Raw genomic sequence first — 22,780 nt, 5'->3', positions numbered from 1 at the left:
GCAAAAAGTGCGGACTTCAATGATCAAGGCATTAAACAACTGATCCATAGATGGGAGAAATGTGTTGCTATGCATGGAGAGTACATAGAAAAGGATTAAAGTTCCTGTGAAGTTTCACCTTTCCAAGGCTATTATTTTTAGGTAAGGCTACGAACCTTTTGATACCCCCTCGTATATGGACGTAAGCGATTAGTATGTTAAGCTGATTTGTAAGAACATCCAATAAGGTACCTGTTACCATCCTGATGAAAGAATCTGAAGGTGATATAAAAACGTGTCTAAACATTAGCAGGCAAACAAAACTGTGAATGAAAACACGTCTAAGAGTGTACAACGCGTATAAAACACAGAAGGTGACGTTATGTAGAGCTGATGAACTTCGAAAGTGGTCAGATCACTGAGCTGTCAAAAGCTGGATGAGCAACACGACAAATTGCCATTCGTGTAGGTCATGCTGTCCAAACGGATGGATGTTTGGCAATAACGGGCATATGAAGGTACTCGAACACGCCGCTAGGATTCTGAAGACATCAGAACGCCAGACCGGGAGGATCGAAGAATCCAAACTAAGAACAGGAAACATATCTGTCATAAAGTGCCAGCTTTCCAACATCGCAACGCGATCCTCTCTGAGCCTGTGTCTGAAAACACGATTAGCACACGAATGCGAGAAATTGGGCTGCATTCTGGCTATCCCTTTCTTCGCCTGTCTTTGACGCCATTCCATCGTCGTCATCTTGGAATCGCGTTTCTGTTTGTGATTCAATGATGGTCGAGTGCACTTTTCTAGAGACACGCTAGGGACAGAAGTAATCGAGCCCGCTTGAGGAAGCGATATACCCGATGGACGCCGATAATTATGGTATGCGAACCCATTAGTTACAATTATAGCTATTCACCCCTGATCGTTATTGACGTCACGTTCGTAGGACATTATGTCGAAACCACTTTTAAGCGCGCACTGCTTCTACCCTTTCTATGCCCGATCTAAAGCGCTATTTTCCAACAGAAATATACTCGCGCACGTGCCGTTCTCATATCCCAACGGTGCTCTCGCGAATGGAGGGGGGAAAAATGATCGGATGGTGGTGTGCGCAAGCGCGCACTATTTCATAACGCACAGACACACGATGATATGAATGGTTCGACTGATTCAAATTTCCATGGAATTCAGATCTGCTGACAACGTTAAGAGTTAATGTCAACGATTAGAGAGAGTTTAGGTTTTTTTTTTGGAGATTGCTATGAAGACCTAAGTGTCAGTGAGCTTCTCTTTCTACATCAGTCATCCCAGCAGCCCACATGAGTGGATCACTTCCAAGAATGACTTACGGTTCATTGACATAGTTGACCTCAAGAGCAATGATTACGCCAATCACTTTTTTTCTTCCATTCCCCGTGGATCAACACACCATAGCACGAGGCCTCTAAGAATTGTTTTATTTTCTCTATCTCTCTCTCGCTGTCTGTCTTTCCAGGAAGCCATTTGTGTCATCTTGCCCGACAGTAATGTGAAAGCTCCACCGCCTAATTTCGACTGACATTGCTCTCACAGATTGGCCCGCTGGCATCTGCCCCAGGTGACCGCTTAATTCACCTCAATAGCATACTTCCTGGGCATGCGTGCGTTTTGACGGGCGTCCCACTTCTTCATTCAACACTAACCAGTTGCGCATACCTAGTCGCTGACTCCAGTGGGTGTCCTTGCTCGCCGGCCCGCCTCACTGTCCACTAGTGTTTGCATCAACAGGCAGCTTGCATTTATGCGCCGAAAGTTTCTGTCCGAATGCTGAAGGTAAGACTTACGTTACTTCAATTCCTCCCATCGGGGAATGCAGGCATATTTTATTAATCTGAAACTGAAGTTAGTATCGTGCGCAAATTTTTCGCCACAAAATGTTATCCTCACGTTAACAGAATTTATATTTGCATATAAAATAATTTTTGTTTTTTATAAATACTAATATAAAAACTTATTTAGATAATTCAGTTTAAAATTTAAAAGTGATTTGTTTTAAATTATCATGAAATCACTCTGGAAAACATAAAATTTTTAACCACCAACTTATTTATTATATGTGTTGGAAATATCTGCTCGCTTACGCTTAATATTTACTAATATATGAAAATTCTCTGTAAGTTGCAATGAGCTTGCATAAATTAGCAAGTAATTATATAACTCACTATTTTTAAATTTATACTGAAGTTGCATCTTTTGTAGTAATACAGAAGACTGAAAAAGGAAAAAAAATCTTCAAAAATTGTAACAGTAAATTGTAACATTGAGAAATGAATAATTGGTACTTAAAATAGCAGAGTCACTGCATTTTCATAGTTAGGAGACATCCCCCACTTCCCGTTATAGAGGAAACTATAAACTCTGTCCCCTCCCACGTGGTTCTTGAACGCCACCCACCCTGTGCTCTTTAAAAATTATACAAAGTTGTTCTGTTCCTAATGCATTAGAGTTTTTTGTGGCACACCAGTACATGTTGTGTACATTGAATCGAAATCACTGAATTTGTTGAAAGGTGCGCTGCTCTTGCACGCGAAGGATGAGAACAATTAGGCAGATGCTATTTATATAACTCGCTGCAACCACCGTGCATCCGTAGTTTGTGGGTAATCGGAGAGCTCTGACGGTCGACTTGAGTGGCCTTGCAAATCATAATTACAGCAACATCTGTGGCCAGCAGAGAGCATTTTTGGGTTCAGGACACAGTTCCGTGAGTCACCCCAGTGTGAGGTACGACGATCTTCTCAGGACAACTAATCGTTCAGCGCCTGCCGCATAAAGGAACCTATCATTATCTTCCTCTGAAGACCTGTCAAGTGAAACTGATGTGGGCGATATTTATGCTATGTAGTTCCACCTGCAGGGCACAGTTTGTATGGAAAGGGTTAATGTGATATATCTGAGGATCATAAATGTATGGGAATTATGTTTTTCAATGCTAAATACGCTTATAACTTTCAAAAGTAACAGAGAAAGTCAGCAAACGTTTTGTTACAATTCATTTAATATTGTATTGTTTTTATTTTAGCAAAATGCCGCGAGATGGCGCTGTCCACAAACTTATGCATTTGTCATTTTAGGTGACAATAGATGGTCGATGCCTCATATTTCTTCAAATAATAGACCATATAGCAACATAAATACAATAAAATATTTATTTATTTTATTATACGGTTAGTACGTTTTAATTATACAGTTTTATTATATTGAGAGAATACTATAACACCTTTTGTAAATAATATGTACCGCTAATATTCTTATTGTCGTTAGATAAAAGATCATTATAGCCAATGCCAACCATCATAGTAGCGAGGAAGATAAAAGAAAATGGTGACTTGTTAACCTGTTTCGCGCATGTTTGCCCACCACAAAGAATACTGAAGGGGAAAAGTAAAGTAACGTTACGAATAATAATAATATAATTTTGGCTCAAATATTACTAACAGAAACGACCCAATTATTCCATCGGAATCCATTAGCGCACAGATATAAATAGATGGTTAGTTAATGAGGCCATGCCAGCCAACAATACGTTGGACGACCTCGTTTAGTGCGGCATATCCTCACGTTCTGCTTGCACGTGGACTGGCTGTTTTTGAGAAAGCGAATGGTGGTGGCCCACTCGATTTGGAGTTAATGGGTTAAAAGCATGGAAGTTGCAGTACACGGCCGCAGTGCCTTTTGATGTGGTAATAACGCACGTGACTAATGGGTTGTCATGACAACCTGTTTTGGCATGCACGTGCGAGGAAAGCACAGATATGAGAGAGAGAGAGAGAGAGAGAGAGAGAGAGAGTGTGTGTGTGCAAGACCACTTAGCTGAGATTGCAGGCAAGAAAATCTGTTTTAATTCGACAAAATTGCTTTCGAAGAATTAGAAATAATTAAGGGAAAGCAGACATTTTTAATAGCCCTCATTACTGTGATATGTATTTGGCGTGTTCTTTTAGGCAGGAGTAATCCAACCTACGTCCAATTCAGCTGCAATACACAAGCGCAGTACAGCTATCATTGGCTTGGGAGGATTGTTCTAGAACAAAAAAAAAAAAACAAGGCTGAAGCCAACGTTCTAAAATTGGTCTCTGTACCTTTATAAACATCTTGTCAGATGTTTATAAAATTACGAGTCATGGCGAGAACTTAGCGAAGCAATTAATTTATTTATTACTTTATTCCCCATCCTGCAATCTGCCGAAGTTGCCTTGCTTAGCAGATGTGATGCCCTGACCTCATGATCGAGCCGTCTTTTAGCTAATCCACGATCCAACCAGCGGTCCACTGCTTCATATTGTGTTGCCTTTTCCATATCCTCAGCTCTGTGTGTGTGTTATGCGTCTCCATAGCGCGTCACAAATTATAGCTGACTTTCGAAATGCTGTATTCCAATGCGAGAGGGATGGAGAGAGAGATTAGTGGATTAAATTTTTTCGTAACATTGTCGCGCAGACAATTAGAGAGAGTTGAATTTTATGTTTGAATAAGACTTATATTAATGCATAAATTTGCATTTATGTAATAATTATTTTAAAAAGATAAAACGGGTGGTTTCACAATGAACTTAGCGAAGCGGCGACTGGTTTTATTTGTATGGGCTCCCCTAAAAATTCTTTTAAAATATATTTTTATGAAATAACACCATTTTTTGGTAGTTTCGATTTTTTAAATTTGATATTTGACATAATCTACCTTTTAGACGTCATTAAATGATGGGGAGGAAAAGGAATTAGTTTTTGGCACCTCAAATATTTATATTTGAAAAAACGAAGTCAGTTTTAATGATAGGGTAAAAAGTGAACGAAGATTTTGTACAAGAAAAACATCGGAAACCTGAAAATAAATGGGCCTGTCGTTCTGGATTCCATTGTTTAAGGATAGATGAATTCTGTATAATTCAGAAAAGTTTTAATAATAAATGACACGAAGCTTTCAGGGTTAAATGGGCCCGTTCTTCAGCAAATTCTAACGGGATAAAGACGTTAGAGACAAATTTAACAGATACAGAGTTGTGCGCACAGAGAGAGTGCATGGACACGTGATTAAACATGTGTCCATGCACTCATCTCTGCGTGCATGGACACGTGATTAAACATTCAACTACTAGGATGCTGCTCATTGTCGCACATGGACGAGTGTGGATTTGCTGCCAGCGTTTATCCAGTTTCAAGATAGTTGCCTCCAAGATAGGGTGTAGCCTTCGCAAAATACATCACGCATGTAAGACAAATATCCACGGAGCAACCAGCTATACTGAATTAAGAAATCTTCGATTCAGTATAGCTGGTTACTGAAATCTTCGATAAAAGATATTCTGTTATAACGAACGAGACAACGTTATGATATGAAAAATCAAGTCTAAAAAGTCACATTCATGTAATTTTCCTGCGCATGTTCGCAAGAGTCACTAGCTATTTTAGTCAGCAAATGTTTTACCTATTGGTAGAAATCATAAAGTACACTCGCAAACGTAAATAACGGGAAGCTTGTTTTTCAAAGATTTTTTAGCTGTTTAATGAAATGGTTTCATCGCTCACAGCAGAACAAACGCTGCCTTCACAACGAGTTTCCTTGGTATTGTACTACTTTGTGACAACATGGCGATGCTTTTGTTTGTTTGGAATCGGACTACTTTTAAAACATGGCATTGGCAAAAGGTTACCCTATTATACACTTTAAAATATTTGTTTGTAATTAGTTCAATACCAGAGCAACGTGCTCTATTGCACACAATTGTCATCCATTTCTCTTTCCTGGCTGTAAAATTTTTGATATTTTCTACTCTCTCCTCTCAAAGGACTTTTTGAGATTTTGAGGTTTTTTGACTGCTAAATTAAAACAGGCTGCTATAATACCATCTTTCACCAAACAGATTAGCTGTTTGCCAATGCCATTCGTTGAAGGTAGTGCAATACCAGACAACTCTTGCCAATGCCATTTGTTGAAGGTAGTGCAATACCAGAGCAACTCGCGACAAAGGCAAAGTTTGTTCTCACAAATACATGTAGTGTATTTGTGTTTCCAGTGTACTGTACTTTACTTTAAAATCTGAAAACGTACAGTATACGCATTCTTTATAAGTGAATGAATGATTTATATAAATATTGTGGATACGCTCTGATTATTTTGAGTGTCTTAAATGAACGAAAGTGAAAAATCAGCTTTATGTTTTCATTTCCCCGCAATATGTACTTTTTTTTTTTTTTTTTTTGTTCAGGTCCTGTAAAACGAAGATACAGGGTTTTACTGTATATTTTAATCATCTTGAAACATCTCAATTATTTTTAACTCCCGGAATTAATCGTCCATGAGGTGGCAACCCAAAGTACGCCATCAAAGGCCATTACACCTGTTCCTGAACCTCAATTCGAATCTTAATGTGGCTGTCTCTCGCGCTCGGTCAGATCGCAAACTCCTCCATGAGCATCCACTTTACTTCAGTGGTCATTAGACGCGTCAATACACTGAAGAGCGTGTCACGTTACCACCGAAGAAATACACGACGTAAGAATAACTGAAAATTTGTGAATGAAAATAAACAAAATCGCATATTTAAGCTGCGCATTATATTTGCGCAACAAAGAAAGAATGGAAAATCCGATTAAATTGGAGTTACATTGTCAACTCGAAGAAGCAATAACACATAATTAAAAGCAATTGTTTTCACTTTACTGCAACATAATATTCATTCGAGTTTCTGTCGCGCGCTTTACTTTTACATTGAAAAACAACAGAGGATGTAATTAAGTTAAAATACTTTTATCGGATTTTCTGTTTTGTCGCTCTGTGTGAGTGCATTGCATCATCGGGAAGGATACAAACAAACAAGCCAAAGAGATTTCGAAATTAGTGGCTGTTGACATGCGGTGGTGTTAAGCAGTTTACTGTGTGGATGAGTCAGTTGACCTACTTCGACTCTGCCGTTGAGTCGTGTATTATAATTTCCTTTTCAATCTTAACTCTCTCGAGCGATATGAAACCATGGTAACAGAGATTGGCCGAAGCTGAGTCCTTAGCACCCACTTATTTAGATAAAGATAGATAGCTTCCGGTGATTCCCTAAAAAGGGATGGTACAAGTGTTAATAATCGGTCAAGTACACTCGCCCTCGTCTCTTGAGGCACTGCTCGATGTCATAGCGACTCACGTGACTGGTTCACATTACTCCTCGTTATACCACGATATCGGGGAGGAATGAGTGGGGTTAAACAAATGCTGGCAATTTGTTTCTTGTGGTTTTTCGTTGTTCGGAAGATAAGAACAATTTTTTATTGGAAGTCTAGATATACTACTCCATCTTGATATGTCCTGGAATTTGTCCTCATTGCCATATCTGATTGGCGCAGCTCATTTTTCAACAACGTCCGTAATAGTTAAAATCAAGAAATATGAAAAGTTGCTACTGCAAAAAGAAAACTTTTTTTTTTTTTTTTTTTCGTACTGAACAATACTTCTAGTGAAGAATTAAAATTAAGTGATGACTTATATAAAACATAATAGATCAGTAGATTACAATAATAATTTAGTAAATGTTTAGTTTGTTTTATTTTAATTTTTAAAGGATTTTAGAAAGCAACAAAAATGAGACCATAAATCCCTTTAAAATTAAAAACACAGTGCAACGTAGAAATAATAATAAATATATGTCTTTCCTGCGTTACGATCATTCTGTTTTTATATATAATTTAACATAAATTTATGAAACGTTTTGTGTAAATCCAAGACTGAATTAGACAAAATAAGCGCCAATATATCAAAAATTACTTCACTCTAATTTTTCTAGTCCGGTTTTTGACCATATTTTAATTCTTCAGAGTTTGTTTTGGCCCGATTTATTATTCTTCTGATTCCATTTCAGTCTGGAGTTTAATCCTGAAATTATGATCACTCTAAAATAAGTCTTTTCAGTTATAGTAGAGTCACTTTAAATTATATTTTTCATGTTTAATTACAAACAATTCTGTTTCTTGTCTCTTCAATTCTTTTTGCGAAAAAAAAAAAAAAATAATAATAAAATAAAGTTTTCATTCTTTAAAATAACTGTGGTCAGCTAATAACCGGAAATTTATTTAAACACCTTTTAAACATACAGACGGGTGTTTTTAGGGATGACATCAACACAATCCCAAAAAACAACAGGGTTTGGTAATTTATTCTTAATTTATCCTGATTTTCATTGATTTGTCGTGCTTTATTGGTACAAATAACCTTTCAGTTGAGTCCATCTATGGCTTAGATCCATTTGTACCATTTGTATGCTGTATCGTGTTGGAGGAGTAGATGTAGAGGTAATGTACCGCGACAGGGGAGGGAAAGATTCCCCTTAAGAGATCGCTGTACATCCAGTTGTGAAATGGAAACGTGGCGTGTTTAAGATCGGTTAGAAGAGAAACTCGTTCGTTTCCTTCCCGAATCTTGTCGCTCAGACGCCACTTGTGTGAAGTTGCTAATCAACTCTCTCTCTCTCTCCTCCTCTCCCAACAAAAAAAGAAAGGAAGAAAAAAAAAGAGTTTACGTTCAAGGACAGATGCTTGGTTAGCCGCCAGCGTACGCTCAAGTAATATTTAATGCACGCATCAGTGAACTAAAACACTTTTTATGTGCACGGTCCATCTACATTTTGCTTACTTTCGCAATGTCGAAATAAACACAGTTGTCGTATGTGCTATATTTCGCAATACATCTGCAAATTCTCAACTGCCTCACAAACATCCGCAAAAACACATAAAAACTAAATTAATGAAGCTATTAAATATAACTTTCATTGCGTGTATTTCTCGACATCATAAATTTTCATTATTTTTTCATTACTTCCTTTCACGCACTTTATTCGTAGTCTGTTATTTGCTTGGTGACAAGAAAAGTATCTCCTGATAGACGTCTACATTAAATTAATCTCAAAATTTACATTTTAAGTTGATATTTAAACTCGGTACACTGTTCTCGGTCTTATCTGATGATGGCATTGATATAATAGCTTCCTTTGTATTATATCATCATCGGTTTTCAATCACTGCTAAATAAAATGGTTCATGTAATAATAGTCCTGCTAACAACATCCATCCGATCATTGGGCAAGGACTGTTCAAATGAATCGTGGACAAAGACCAAAATTTGCAGTAAATGTTTATTGATCTTAGAGCAACCTTCTCGCCTATTAAGGTATATACCTCAACATTTGTAGGAAGTCGATATTTAAGAAAGAAGATGGCCGCATCAGGAAGAATCCATTGACCATAATCTTCCACCATCGTCTGGCCTTAAAACGAGATGTCCTTTCATTATTTATTTAAATTGTCCAGAGTTATGAAAGCCATAAGGTAGGTCTTCATGATCTTAGGGGATACCGTTGTCGAAGTGTGTAGTGTCACGCAAGAACTACACTTTACTACCAATATGTTGCAGAAGGCCTGTCTTCGGGCATTCATTCTCTCTGCCACGTTGAACAAACTCAATGAACAGTGGCCGATGACAACCAAAGTAAAATATTTGCATCATTTGTCTGCACTCTTGACACGAACGAGAACTTTTTGGTGGGTAGAGGAGGATGTTGTTGCTGCCCCACAAAAAGACAATAAAGAGAAATATGTATACGGGGTTCGTTTTAAGAATCAGAAATAACTCCTAACAAGTAATGGAAAGTAACAGAAATTGGAATGACAATATATTGATCAAATAGTGGTATGATAACAAAGGATAAGTGTTGAGGTTCTATGTACAAAACGGAACAACAAACAAGAGTAAACGCAAAAAAAAAAAAAAAGAGGAGGGGGGAAAAACTTGTCTTCTCTACCCTTTATTTTATTCGTTTGAGTACCCGTAAGGCAGCTGGTTTGTATTCAAAGACTTGTGACAACGTTGCGTGATAACGCCGAGGCCTTGGTGGTTTAAAAAGGTTAAGGAGAGAGAGAGAGAGAGAGAGAAAGAGAGAGAGAGAGAGAGAGATTGTCCTAATTTCAGGCACTGAAAGAGGCTGCGTTTCAGAATAAACTTTGTGCATTGTCATAGAGAACAGGTATATTGAAATTTGGCCCACTTGGTTGACATTAATATTATAATAATCATTGGTCAATGATGACGAACGTTGTCAGATACTTCAGAGTTGCCTGTTTACACAAATGCTGTGTGGAAGGTGCCTGGTTCTCACTGAGGAGACGGCAATGGCCATCAAAACAAGCATCGCACACTACGTATTAAATGAATGATAATTCCAATATTTGTCACATAAGGAAAGTTGTTGTTTATCTGTAATACAAGACTAAGACAACTCGTAGTGATAGCATTAAAAGCTAAGCCTAATCAATTGTATAATTTCCTTGTCCTTTGTTCACAAATAGATGAAGCTAGGGGCCGGACGTAGCCAGAATATTGGCTAGGCAGCACGCTCGTGTTACGTCGGATAAAAGGATACATTGAATGGCACGTTGTCAAGGGCTAGTACCATCCAGTACAACCAAATAATAATCAGCAAAAGCTATCTGTTTCTGATTGCTATTTGCCAATAACCGCAGTACCTAAAGATAGTGCAAAGATATATTTATTTACATATGTGATGAGCAAGGAATAACCTGTTCGTTTTATTTAATCCTTATTCGTTCCGTTGATGAGAACGAAGTAAAATACATTTTTAAATCTAGGCAGATTGCTTTTTTTCCTTTCCCACTGACAACACGGATCATTACTATTATTATTTCTATAACGCGCGAAGAATATACAATAACTGTGTAGGAGGCAAGGTCATCTTCCATTTGGAGGTGAATTATGCGAACGCAGAATTATGCATTAGTCAGCAATAATATTTGGGTACTGTATTTGCGAAGGTTACGTCATCGATGAGGAAGTCCACAGGATAGACAGTACCTGTTTCTGGGATCATAAGTTAAAGGTTTAGAGATTTTATAAATAATAAACGTTATAGGTGGCTGATGAATCGGATAGCGAAAGGGTTGGTCACAAAATTATTATATTTCGTCGTAATCCTGCCGTGTTTATCAAGGACAAAATGACAAAGCACTCATAACTGCAATTATTTCTCTCCTATCCTTCATACCTCTTTCGCAGGCATCTAGTTCAGCATATGAGACCATTAGGAAGTGGTGCGTAAAGTCACTTAAATGTTATTTGAAATTCCTCCTAATTGTGACATATCTTCAATTTTTATATTGAATCTTGGTTTTTCTTTTTCCTCATTCTTTTTACTCAAATCCTTTTTCTCTCTTTAGTGCATTATGCAATTCAGTCAGTTCTATTTGTAGATGTCTGGCTATCAAACTTTGCAGTCCACACTCGATACCATTATACAAATTAAAAATTGGAGAGGCCTCAATCCCGAGCGAGGCCACATGCTACCCCAGTCCATGGTGAAGATTGACCAATTTCAATTAATCTTAAAAGAAATGCAGACTGTGAGAATAATTCAACATAATCCGTTAAAGAATTTTCTGATTGCATATTACCCGCAGTCTTTTTCAAAATAAAATTTTTACTGTACTATTATATAGCAATACAATCATAATACTGTATAAAATTATATATTATTATCATGTGTTGCTGGAAAGTCCATCTTTCCAGCAACAGTCCATCAGACTCCTGAGTCGTCCATCCACATGGATGGACGGCTACCATGGCAGTGCTCCAAATAGGAATCTCATCCGCTGAACTCTAAAGGGAGAAAACAACTCTTCATTGGTCAATCGGATCCCTAGAAGGGATAGTTCTTAAGGAAGGAGACACGAGCACAAACAGATAACTAATCTAACTGGCCTCTTTTGAATGGTATCTAGAAGACTGAGAGAGGTTTTGGGGGCGCCGCCCCAGATGTGAGAACAATATTCCATGGTAGGGAGGATTTACGATTTGTACAGAGTGAACAGCTGTTTGGAAGAACAGTAATCCTCAAAGAGAAACCCCAGTTTTTTAGATGCAGAGGAAGCAGTATTTGTAATGGGCTTATGCCAAGAAAGATTAGAAGTCAGGGTAATCCCCATACAGATATATGATCTTGCCTAGAAATCGGAGTGTCATTGAAGATAAGCATAGGAACAGAAGAATCCTTTTTGCGAGATGTAAGACAAGACAGTTTCAGAAGGGTTGAAATCAACTGAGTTATCTTTTGCAATGGGACGATAATTGGAAGGGAGGGATTTGTCATCCTTTTTAGGAACTGGCTGGATATGAGCAAATTTCCAAGCAGAAAGGAAAACACCTTTGGAAAAAGAAAGTGAAAACAGGCGACACAGAACAGGAGCACAGGTTTTGAGAACAACAACACCATCAGTACACGGAACTTTCTTAGCATCAAAATCTTTCTGACATCCTTTTGACGGAAGACCACAGGAGGCATTGAATAAAGCGTACTGGGTATGGTGGGAGGTGGTTTACCACGATCATTAATACGCGATTTGGAAGAAAAATAGGATGCTAGCAGGTCAGCTTAATCCTTAGCTGAAGAGGCAATAGAATCATCTGGTTTTGACAGAGGTGGGAGCAGAGATGGACAAAAGGTTGTGGCCAATAGCTTTGGCAAGAGACCAGAATGCTTGGCGACCATTTAGACAGGAAGCAAGTTTTCAACTCTTAGAGGGCCGACCGGGCTAGCCGAGTGGGTAAAGTACCTGCCCGGCAACCCAAAGGTCGCGGGTTCGATTCTCGCCTCGGGCTTGGATCAAAGTACTACAAAAACCTTGGGAGGTGCAATATGGCCACAGATGCCGATGCGCCAACAACTACCAAATCAAAAAAAAAAAAAAAAAAAAAATCAACTCTTAGCCTGTTCGAAATCTAGTTTGGACTGATTAATAACCGCTTTACAATTGTTGACAGCTGCTGTGACAGAAAATGAACCCGTAGATTTGGATATAAGCCAATTAAGATATGCAATTGGTTGCATCCAATTGCAATAAATATGCTAAGACTGTTCTTATCGTGAATAGGCCTTAGAAAATTTATTGCTTAGGCAGATTTATTGCACATTTATTGTAAAACCAAGGTTTAGACAAAGAAAGAGATTTGAAGATGGAGTGTGGAATAAAGAATTTCATCCCTACAAGAATAATTTCACTGACACGATCTGAGAAAAATGCAACATTGATATCAAAATACTTAACAGAGTAATCTAACCAAGGAAAAAAATAGAAATCGCGCAGATCATCCCATTTTGAATTTTTGTAATGCTAAACAACACGAGGTTGAGAATGACTACAAGAGAAAGGCTCCATTGGAGAAGAGATTACCAAGTTGTGAACTGAGGTGCCTAGAGGACCACTCACCTTGGCCGTTACTTGGAAGGGTTGTTTGTGAGAAAAAGATCAATTTGGCTGTGTGGTTAGGATTGTCCGGTATTCTGGTAGGTAAATGAACAATCTGTGCGCGGTCATTATTAATTGCAAAATCCTCAGCATCTCGACCAGCTAGGTCCATGTGACTAGAAACTGGAAGCTAGCTGGAATTCTGAAAATTGAAATCACCAAGGAAAATTACCTCACTGTTAGCAAAGTTGGACTGGAGAAAGTCAAGTTTCAAAGAGAGGAAGTCAAAGAGTTCAAATGATTAGTGGAGTTGGCAGAACGATAGAGGGAACAGATGAATTTCACAGAATGTTTTAGAGAGGTTTTAAGCCATAGAAAATCGAAAAGAGGAGATTTGAATTCAACGCCTTTCTGATGGGGAATATCAGAGCGGACATATGCATAACTACCATATTTGAAGCTTTAAATCGCACAGCGAGTAATTATGACAAAACACTTCCTCTTTCATTTATGAAATGAACGAGGAAGTGTTTTGGGAAGTTCAGCTCTTTTCACAGACAAGCTTGTTCTATTATTCTTACTATTCATGACATTAGTAAGAAAAGTTCGGGAGGACATGTAGGAAGTAACAAAATTTTCGGTTATGGCACATAGCAAGAATATACCCAACTCCTTGACATTACGTGGCTTCGATAGTTCCCCTCGCATACACACTACACGAGCCCCTCCAGTCATTATCTGGAAGAGTAGAGGCAGCGAGATGACACAAGATCAGGATGTCTTTTAGAGAATTACTAATAGGCTTGGGCCAGTGGACTAGCTGGCGACGGCTAACACCATTTTTGGGTTGTACCCTCGGAATGTAAAGAACATTGGATCTCGCCGTGATGTCCGTCATAACTTCGAAAGACATCAATCCTACTGCATGAACGAAGAGATAGGAGGTTTCCAGAGCTTCGCTCTTGAGACTAAACACGAGTTCACTTCTTCCTCCAATAATCAAAGTGGTGATATTGCACAAGTTGATATGAATCATCTACTATCTGCTATGGTCTTGTAATACAGAGAGGTGGCATTCTTCTGTGTGGTGTGGACACTACATCTCGACCCCTGTTTATGTTGGTTCACAGATGAGTGGTCACCTTCAGTATATTAGGTGTTGTATGTTACCTACGCGCAAAATATTATCGGACTCCGTTGGTATCTCGACAGGTTTTCAGCAGGGTCGCCTGTTGATTATTGGACCAATCTTGGAACATCCGAGACACAGTCGAACACGAAATCCCCAGCATTGTTCTTGTTTCCGATATATTCACTTTGTTGCATCTGGCGCCGAGTACCACGTCACGTTCACGTCACTTAGACTTTTTGTCTTCCCCATTCTCGCACTGTAATACACATATACTGTACCCCCACGTATCTTCTTTCCCCTCGCTTTGTATCTTATGGTACAAATACTTGATATGATACTGAAGGTGCTCTGTATTTCATGAAAAGGGTATCTAATAAAGTGGCCACTCAGTATATATAATTCTTTAATGTTAATCCGTCACATTTCGCCACCATTAACAACTTCTATTTCCATATCCCACTCTTCCAGTGCTTGTTGATATTGAAAGAATCCGCTCTGTCAAAGAAATAAACTGAATATCGATATTAAAAGTTTATTTTATTATAACGCTGTGTATAAATATTATTTAGAGTAAAATGCACTGGTAAAATCTGGACAAAAGAAATCATGAAAAAATACACAGAGAAATAAAACGAAACCCTTAAAAAGCTTTGAACTCGGGTTTCAGAATTCCGAATTTAGTTCCTGGCTGTCTGCAGAACGAGGTGACGTGAGTGGGGGAATTATTGTAATGAGGAAACAGTAAATAACGAAAGAACAATAGCGTCGTTTGACAGTTCATTTATATTCGTATACACGCACACAAACCATCTCAACCAAGCGATGGAGCAGTTGTCAACTGTCCGATAACCCATCTTGTTCCTGTTGGACTACAGTCCAGGCAGATGACAGCAGCGGATATTGCTTAATGACGGAAATGCATGGGACTAGGCTCGTGCATTTCCGATGTCATTCCATCTGTGACCTTGTGATTACTAGGGGCATCCAATCTCCGCTCCGATGCAGAAAGCGGAAGCTCGATGATTTGGTACCAACCTAGTCTTAGTTTATTAGTTTCGAATAAATAGAGATTAAAATATTTTAAGGAAAGGGACAATTTAGATGATTTTGCTTGAGTTCAGGGATGAAAAGCACCCTTTGGAAACAGCCACGCATTTATGCTTTAGGGAAAACTCAAACGCATGCGTATTAATTTTATCTCTATATTACTCTGCGCATGATCGGATAAACACATCGTTAATACATTTCCAACGTCGATAACACGTTGTTGAGTTGTCCTGTTGAATCCCATATCAACAAGTACGGTTGTAGTTAAGCAACACGTGACGTCACTGGAAAAAACGCTGCATCACCTGGCAAATTCGCCGAAGCTTTTCCATCGCCATAAATGTACTTTCGGGGATGTTTACGCGCGCTGGCTCTACCTTCGCTGCGCTGCTCCCAGTCTCGGTTTCACGGGCAGAGCGAGTCGAGGGTTAACTGACCTGGGCATCCGGCGATCGGACATATACGGCATCATCTCGCGCTGTTACCTGTTTCCCCCGCTTCCAGCCTCTCCGCCCGCCCGCCCGTAATTCCTGACGCGCGAGTTGTAGGGGGAAGGTGAGTGACGGATAAGGTAGCACCTGTCGGGTCACGTGGGTCACCAGAAGAAACTAGTCGCACTCGGCAAACTGCGAGGAGTTGTGTTAGTAGTAGTGGTGGTGGTGGTGTTGGCGACGTAGGAGTGACGGATACACCCTCGTAGGGAACTCCGCATATACGGTAAGAAAATATCGATTTCTATCAGCGTTGATCGTCCGTGTTTTGATCCACAGACGGAATGCTTTTTTGCTGTAAGCTGCAACTTGCATTTTTGGAAGGTTTTGAATCTTTGAGTTGACAGAGACACGATGGCGTGACTCTGTTTACAGTTGGTCAACAACAGGGACCTGTTATGACAACTGCCAATAAGTTTAAATGGAAACTTTTTTCTCTTTTTTGGTACCTTTTGGTATCCTTGGTTGTCCTGTTGAATCCCAGACTTGTTTAATTGGACTTATTGGCTCTTAGAACCTTCTGTAGCCACGTTTTATATCTCAAATAACAGAGCAAATAGTAATATATATTTCGATTTATTGTAGATACAACCTGGGCCAGAAGAATTTATTGTGACCACGCATTGAACTGGAGGAAGCCAAATTTTTCTAGTGCGCGCCAGCCGCCGGACCGCAATCTCAGTATGCTGATTTGATGCAGATTCGATTAGAAATAGTGATTTTAAATTCGTATTACAGTTGGAAAAAGGTAATTAATTTGTGAAAAAGTACATAACTGGAATTGAAAAACTGTTTTTCTTTTATTTTTATGCGATTCTAGTACTATATATAAGGATATCCACGGTATTTGCCATTTCAAATACTAGTTTCAGTATACGATGTCATTTTTGCAACAATGGATGCCAACTTGAATTCAAATATTTATTTATACAGTGGTATTAACTTACGAGAAATTATCCTTTAAATAACTACATAATTTAAAAAAAAGCAGCAGTCTTCTCCTGAGGATCTTGTGGTTGAGGTGGTTAGTTAAATGATTCGCGTGATAAAATCGCTCTCCTTGGAGGGCAGATGTTTGTGACTGAGAAATGGAGACATTGAGACGTATAACGGACGGTTTAGGAACCATCCACAAATTGCGTAAGTAACATATCTGCAAGAATTCACGTGAATAACGTGACTTGAGTTGTAGTATTTCTGTACCTAATAATGGGAGGTTATGAAATAGGGGAAAAGGTGGTTTGGAAAGTTAAATGGCGTTAAGTAATTTATGAACGGTCTCTTAGTTAATATGTTTTATTTTTCATTATAATAAACGTTTATTGTGTATTCAATATTTTTATATGCGTTAAATGGGCTTTTAACATTTGCACGTGGGCAGATACCTCCTCGGATGATTTTACAGACTTTGAGTGGACACTCGAAAAACAAACGCACTCGACAAAGAAGATAACGGATGGATTTCTTTTTTTAAGTAGTATTTTAAGTCAGATTTGATATTCAGTGCAACTGTGTTTCACGTGAATGGCGGCAGGATTCATGTCGATTGTAAAGTAGTCTCGATTATCCGCAGTGCGAATCCAGAATATCTTAGACAGTTGATGAATACAGAGTGGTTTGTTTTTAGACGTAGTTTTTGCTTGATAGGATGGTCATAATAGGATGGTTAAAATAAAATCAAAACTAATTGGAACCGATTTTTTTAAATTTAAATTATTTTGGCGTTACCCATATATTGATTAGAAGAATGTGTATGTTTTTCCGAATTGGAAAAATCATAGAAAGTCTAGCAGAAGTGGCAAACGAGTTGAACAGATACTTTGCAATGAACTTTGCAATTGAAATTAGAAGAATATTCGAACCACGACGGATCAGTGACAAGGAGTCAGAATGTTGTAAATTAAGCGACATATCAATCTCTGCGAAGAGTATATGGGGAAAACTACTGAAGCTGAGCGATTTTAAGGCTCAGATATAGGACCCTTGCAAGTGGATAAAAGGATGTCATCATCGCTTTGTATAAGACGATGTTGAAACCTCATTTAGAATATTGTATCCAGGACTGGAAGTCACACATGAAAAAGATAACTTCTAGAAAGGTTTCAGAGAAGGATAACCAGAGGGCCGTTGTTGCTGAATGGTCAGGCGCGAGGGTGCTTTGAGTGACCATGGTTCAAGACTGCCTGACTACTAAATAAGGTGTTTTTTCTTGTATTCTCTCTATCCAGTGAACTAAACTCCTCTGACCGTGTGGTCGTTCCGGGTATAAAGAGAAAGTGTATTATTAATAAGGAATGCTAATCGATATCCATATGAAGAATGGCTTAAAGACTGCTAAGCTTGACAACTAGACATGTTAGGGGCTGGCAGAAGTACCTCCTCTGTTCTGTTGATTCTCTTCAGGGGCTTATTGCCCATGAAGGGAATCAATAGAATGGAGGAGGTATATTTTTACTGGTGGAGGAGAGAAGATCCAGTGGTACAACTACAAAATTCTGGGGAGGAAAAGAAGGCTGGATTTCATGGTTTCGTATGTCAGTTCAGATCCTGACTGTGCTTCTCCGGGGGGGGGGAGACAATATAACAATGATGATGAATCTGAATGACTGTAATTGAGTTAATATCACAAAACACAGTATTGGTTACATCGGGGTGATTATTATTACAATGCATGTTTTTATATCTTGTGTAGAATCGTTAAACTGAAAGGTCTTTATAATGAAGTATCAGTTGAATAAGTTGAATTTGTATCGGGTGGTTAAGACGAAATGTTGTAAGCAGTATGGTCCGTTTGGTTGCCTTGTGTCCAGGGATATTTTGCAGCGCATTATATCCACATAATTCAGTACAACAGAATATAATGGAGCGTCAGTGACATCTAGTTTTCAGCAGTGTCCCTGCAAGTGACCTAGTCTGGATTCGGTACGTTGCCATTCTTACCTATGCATGCGTACCTTAGCAATTTATTTTTAGAAGCGGTTTTGTGACTAGAACTCATTTGCATTGGACATGTTTATCGACCCTACAACATTTTATCGTTTAGATCTTCGCTTGCAAGAATTCCTTTTGTGGATGTTTGATCACTTTATCTATTTTTAAGCTCTTTCCACTTGTCTCCCTTCCCACTCCCCACCCCCTATAGATAAGTGCTCCCGAAACGTGTCCCCTCTATCAGTGTAGAGGTGCGCTGTAGACGGCTCTTTCTTCTACGTTCAGAATACTTCAGACAAGCATTAATGGAATTTTGATAAAAAAAAAAAAAGTCTTCCCCACGCCATGAAGACATTGGAATGCTTTCTCCCCCCCCCCCCAAAGATTCATATGAACACTGAAGAATAAAGTTTTTTTAAAAATGGTACCTTTCGAAGAACGGCGTTTAATGTTGGGGAATGAGCGAACAGGCAAATATTTATTTAAACTACGTGAGGAGAATACTGAAATCGAAGCCGCAGAGCCTTGTACTTTGCTCTCTCGTTTTAATGTGTATTATGACCTTTAACTGTAGCTCCTCTACATCTCTGAAGTTGCCTACTAACTTCACTGCATGCTGCGCGAAATCCTTAGATAATTATTATAATTAATTCACATTTCGATGAACATTAACCCATTACCAGACAGCTTGTTGCATTCCCAGAAGCAATGGATTCAACAACAACAAAAAAAAAAACCTACTCTGGTACTTTAAACATCTCCAATGCCCCAAGATGTTCCGAATATCGTTTAAGATTTTTGAACATAATGGCTAAGGAAACTAGTAATTAAGACCAGAGAACCAAGGAGTAGCATCGCCACCTTGAGGTGTTCTTTCTGCCCTAAAGTAAAATTCTTGGTTGATAATATTTACGACAGTGAGCACTATCGAAAGGAGATTTGATGTTCCCTCCATCCGAAACCCCCACTTGGCTTTCAGGAAGGGAGGGGGAGACGCAAAGTACATTACGGAACAAGCATTCCAAGGTTTCTAGTTCCGTGAATGCAGTGATGGCTGTGATTTAACTGCTCGTGCCGGAGGGTGTAACGATGGGAAAAAATTCGACACTGGTGACCTTCATTGTGCTCCGAGTATTCGGACTGTTATTCAACTCCCCGATACCTTCCCGCGCCACTATACCTGGCCATATCCTGCCGACAAAAGGGATTACAGTTTATCATGGAAAATGTTTTCATTGCTAGCCCCGCTGCACACAATATCTGTTTACGGAGGCATTCGCTAACCAGAGTTCGCTTCAACGCTGGAATCCTGTCAGGAGAAAGCGGTTATAGAAATGACACCGATAACCACGGCATCAAAATCAGTGGTAAACAGGCGTTGACGTTCTCACGTAACTTGAAGCGGTGAACGATTCCAGTGTAACTGGAGCACCCCATCAAACGGACGCCCAGCAGGTAAAAGTTGAAATTTCTCTCTGGCTGGTGTTAAAAGAACTCGTGGATCTTTATTATATGCATGTTACTTCAGTTCCTGAGATGGTAATTTTAGGGAAAGGACCTCGTCTCCTATTTGCAAACTTCTCCTTGTTATAAGCATACTTTTATTTCAAAGGACTTGACAAAATCCAAATTCTATTTTTGGTCAAATCTCTGGAATTCGAATTACAAGCAGTGTTCTGATAAACAACATTCCGTTTCTAGATCAAATCAATCAATGAAGACTTCTGCGTAAATAGCAATTAATTCGAGAGTTTCGGTGATTATTTATTTCCAGTCCAAGCACCATTTATACGAATGAAGGAATGTAAAAGAAAATAAACAAATCAAACCGCACGGTTTTGAAGGCCGGCTGATGATTGTGTAACTTCCTCAATGTCTAAACAAGAAATACTTGATCTTGATTTGATTCTAACCTAATCTCGTCCATTAGTCTCACCTGCAAAACGTGTGACACTTAAGTGTTTTCCATTGATCAATCGTTTGGATTCGATCATCTGTCAAAAGTATGAAGGTCTCAACTCTACATAGTAATTTTAGTTTCCTATAACTGGTTTTGTTTTCACCATCTCTTCTCTCCTGGTTTTTAACGTGGACAACATTTTTTTAGGTTAAATCTTTAACCTTAGAGTCAAACCTATTTAAAAACAGGAATGGAAAATAAAAAATGTGCGGTTTACTGGGTATTAAGGTCGAAAAGGGTGGATATTTTACTAGTTTCGGGAGTGGCTTCAATTGGTTCGTGAAATGGCAACTCTACTGCCATTTAGCCAATATAATTTGTGATCAGTTTTTAGCGACACGTGCAGAAGACTAGATTTTGGATTGAACATCGCAGGATATGAAATACTGGTTAAAAAATAATAATAACAATAATAATAAAACGATATTTTAAGGCGAATTTCCCGATTGAAATACAATCTAAAAATTTAAAATCCTGGTTGTCCAGATCTGTGTTAGAGTCGATTAAAATGAAGACAGACAGATAATCTGGTAAATAGATCATCATGAAGATAGACAGACGATTTTAAAATTGACCTTTCACCAATTTCTGGTGCGATAAATCCTTGCATCAATTATTCCACCATGCTAGAACCATGTAGAGCGCTTGAGAACTCTTGCTACGAAACTGGGAGAAAATCTTTCCAAGATGTTTAGGCACAGTTCTTGTAATTATTTATCCAACTTATTAAAGCACAAATAACCCCAAACAGCAGAAATAACCAAAGGACGCTTCTCAACAACAATATCGAAGAAAAGCTAGGTGCAAGGTCGTAAATGGATGCTGCGATTTAAATAAGTTGGATTTTTATTATGATTATACAATATCTGAGAATTTGGTTGTAGTAAAAGCTCCTATTTAAGCACAGATTTCGTTCGGGAGTTCATTTTTATATATCAACGTTTGGTAACCCTGAAATGGAGCGTCAGCAAGCCTGCGCTCGAAGGTGGTGTCTAAAACTTGTGCTTGAGCATCTCATGGATCGAAGGTGGTTGAGATGTCTGGTACAGTACTCTATCAGATCTTGTCCTTGGGAATTCTTTGGCGCATTGACTACTCAGGACATATGATGCTCCAGTTCATGCGCTTTTTGTGCTGATGGGATGCATTTCGAAGGTATTCAGTGATATGTAACGTACATAATATATACGAGTATAACGAGTATAGATGGCCTGCCTAAAGTGACAATGTTTTCGTAAAACTTCATCGGGGTTAGGCTTGGGATGACCGCTGTGTCTGTCACATTCTAATAAGTTATCTGTCAAGATCATCCATATGAAATAAAAAGTTTCTTTTTGAGTATTTTTTAGTCGAAGTCACATTAGCAGTTTGATCACTCGAAAACAAATTAATGGAAATAAGAGTTCTTCTTATGCACTGCTATCAATAGAACAGCTTCCAGTACATCCAGTGATACCTTTTCAGATCTTTGCTACAATTTCTAAAAATTGCATGCACACACTGGTAAAAATACGGACCTTTATTTATTATCGAATCAGGCCACCCACCTTTGTTTCGAATAAGTGTGCAGCGCTGCATGGATTCTATTAAAGTGCGTTCTGGTCTAATTATAACCATTCTTTCAGCAAAATATCGGGTAGCTGAGACAAAGTTGAAGGAAGAGGCCTTCGTTGCCAAATAGCTCTCTTCAGCATATCCCACACATTCTCAATAGGATTAAGATCAGGTGAATGTGGGGACCAAGGAAAATGGTGGAAACCCTTGTCATGTTCCCCGAATCGCACGATTCTAGTACGATGAGCTGTTGCATTGTGATCCATAAAGTGGCCATCACCTTTGGGATCTGATAGAAAATTCAAGCACTTCCTACAGGACATTCAACCTTCCACCGGTATCAACGGACCTAATCCGTACTAACAAAACATTCCCCATACCATGATATCTCCTCCAAATGCTTTGGTT

At 38.8% G+C, this 22,780-nt stretch overlaps 1 protein-coding gene across 4 annotated transcripts in view; it reads left to right on the top strand.

The window, feature by feature from the left end:
• Positions 1 to 1,238: 1,238 nt before the first annotated feature.
• Positions 1,239 to 22,780, top strand: part of LOC150076288 (uncharacterized) — a 45,107-nt gene continuing 23,565 nt past the window's right edge. The window contains exons 1-2 of one of the 4 annotated variants that reach the window (XM_090387627.1): positions 1,239 to 1,795; positions 16,513 to 16,675. The gene's annotated coding sequence lies outside the window, so the exon portion shown is untranslated. Of the gene's footprint in view, positions 1,796 to 15,673; positions 16,154 to 16,512; positions 16,676 to 22,780 lie in introns of those variants that run through there. The other 3 variants (XM_090387626.1, XM_090387628.1, XM_090387629.1) reach the window with 3 other exon arrangements.

Source organism: Mastigoproctus giganteus, chromosome 13 (assembly GCF_048544385.1).
Source record: "Mastigoproctus giganteus isolate SK-2022 chromosome 13, ASM4854438v1, whole genome shotgun sequence".
Taxonomy (NCBI): Eukaryota; Metazoa; Arthropoda; class Arachnida; order Uropygi; family Thelyphonidae; genus Mastigoproctus; species Mastigoproctus giganteus.
The sequence above is the reverse complement of the archived record's forward strand: the minus strand, read 5'-3'. Positions and strand labels throughout refer to the sequence as shown.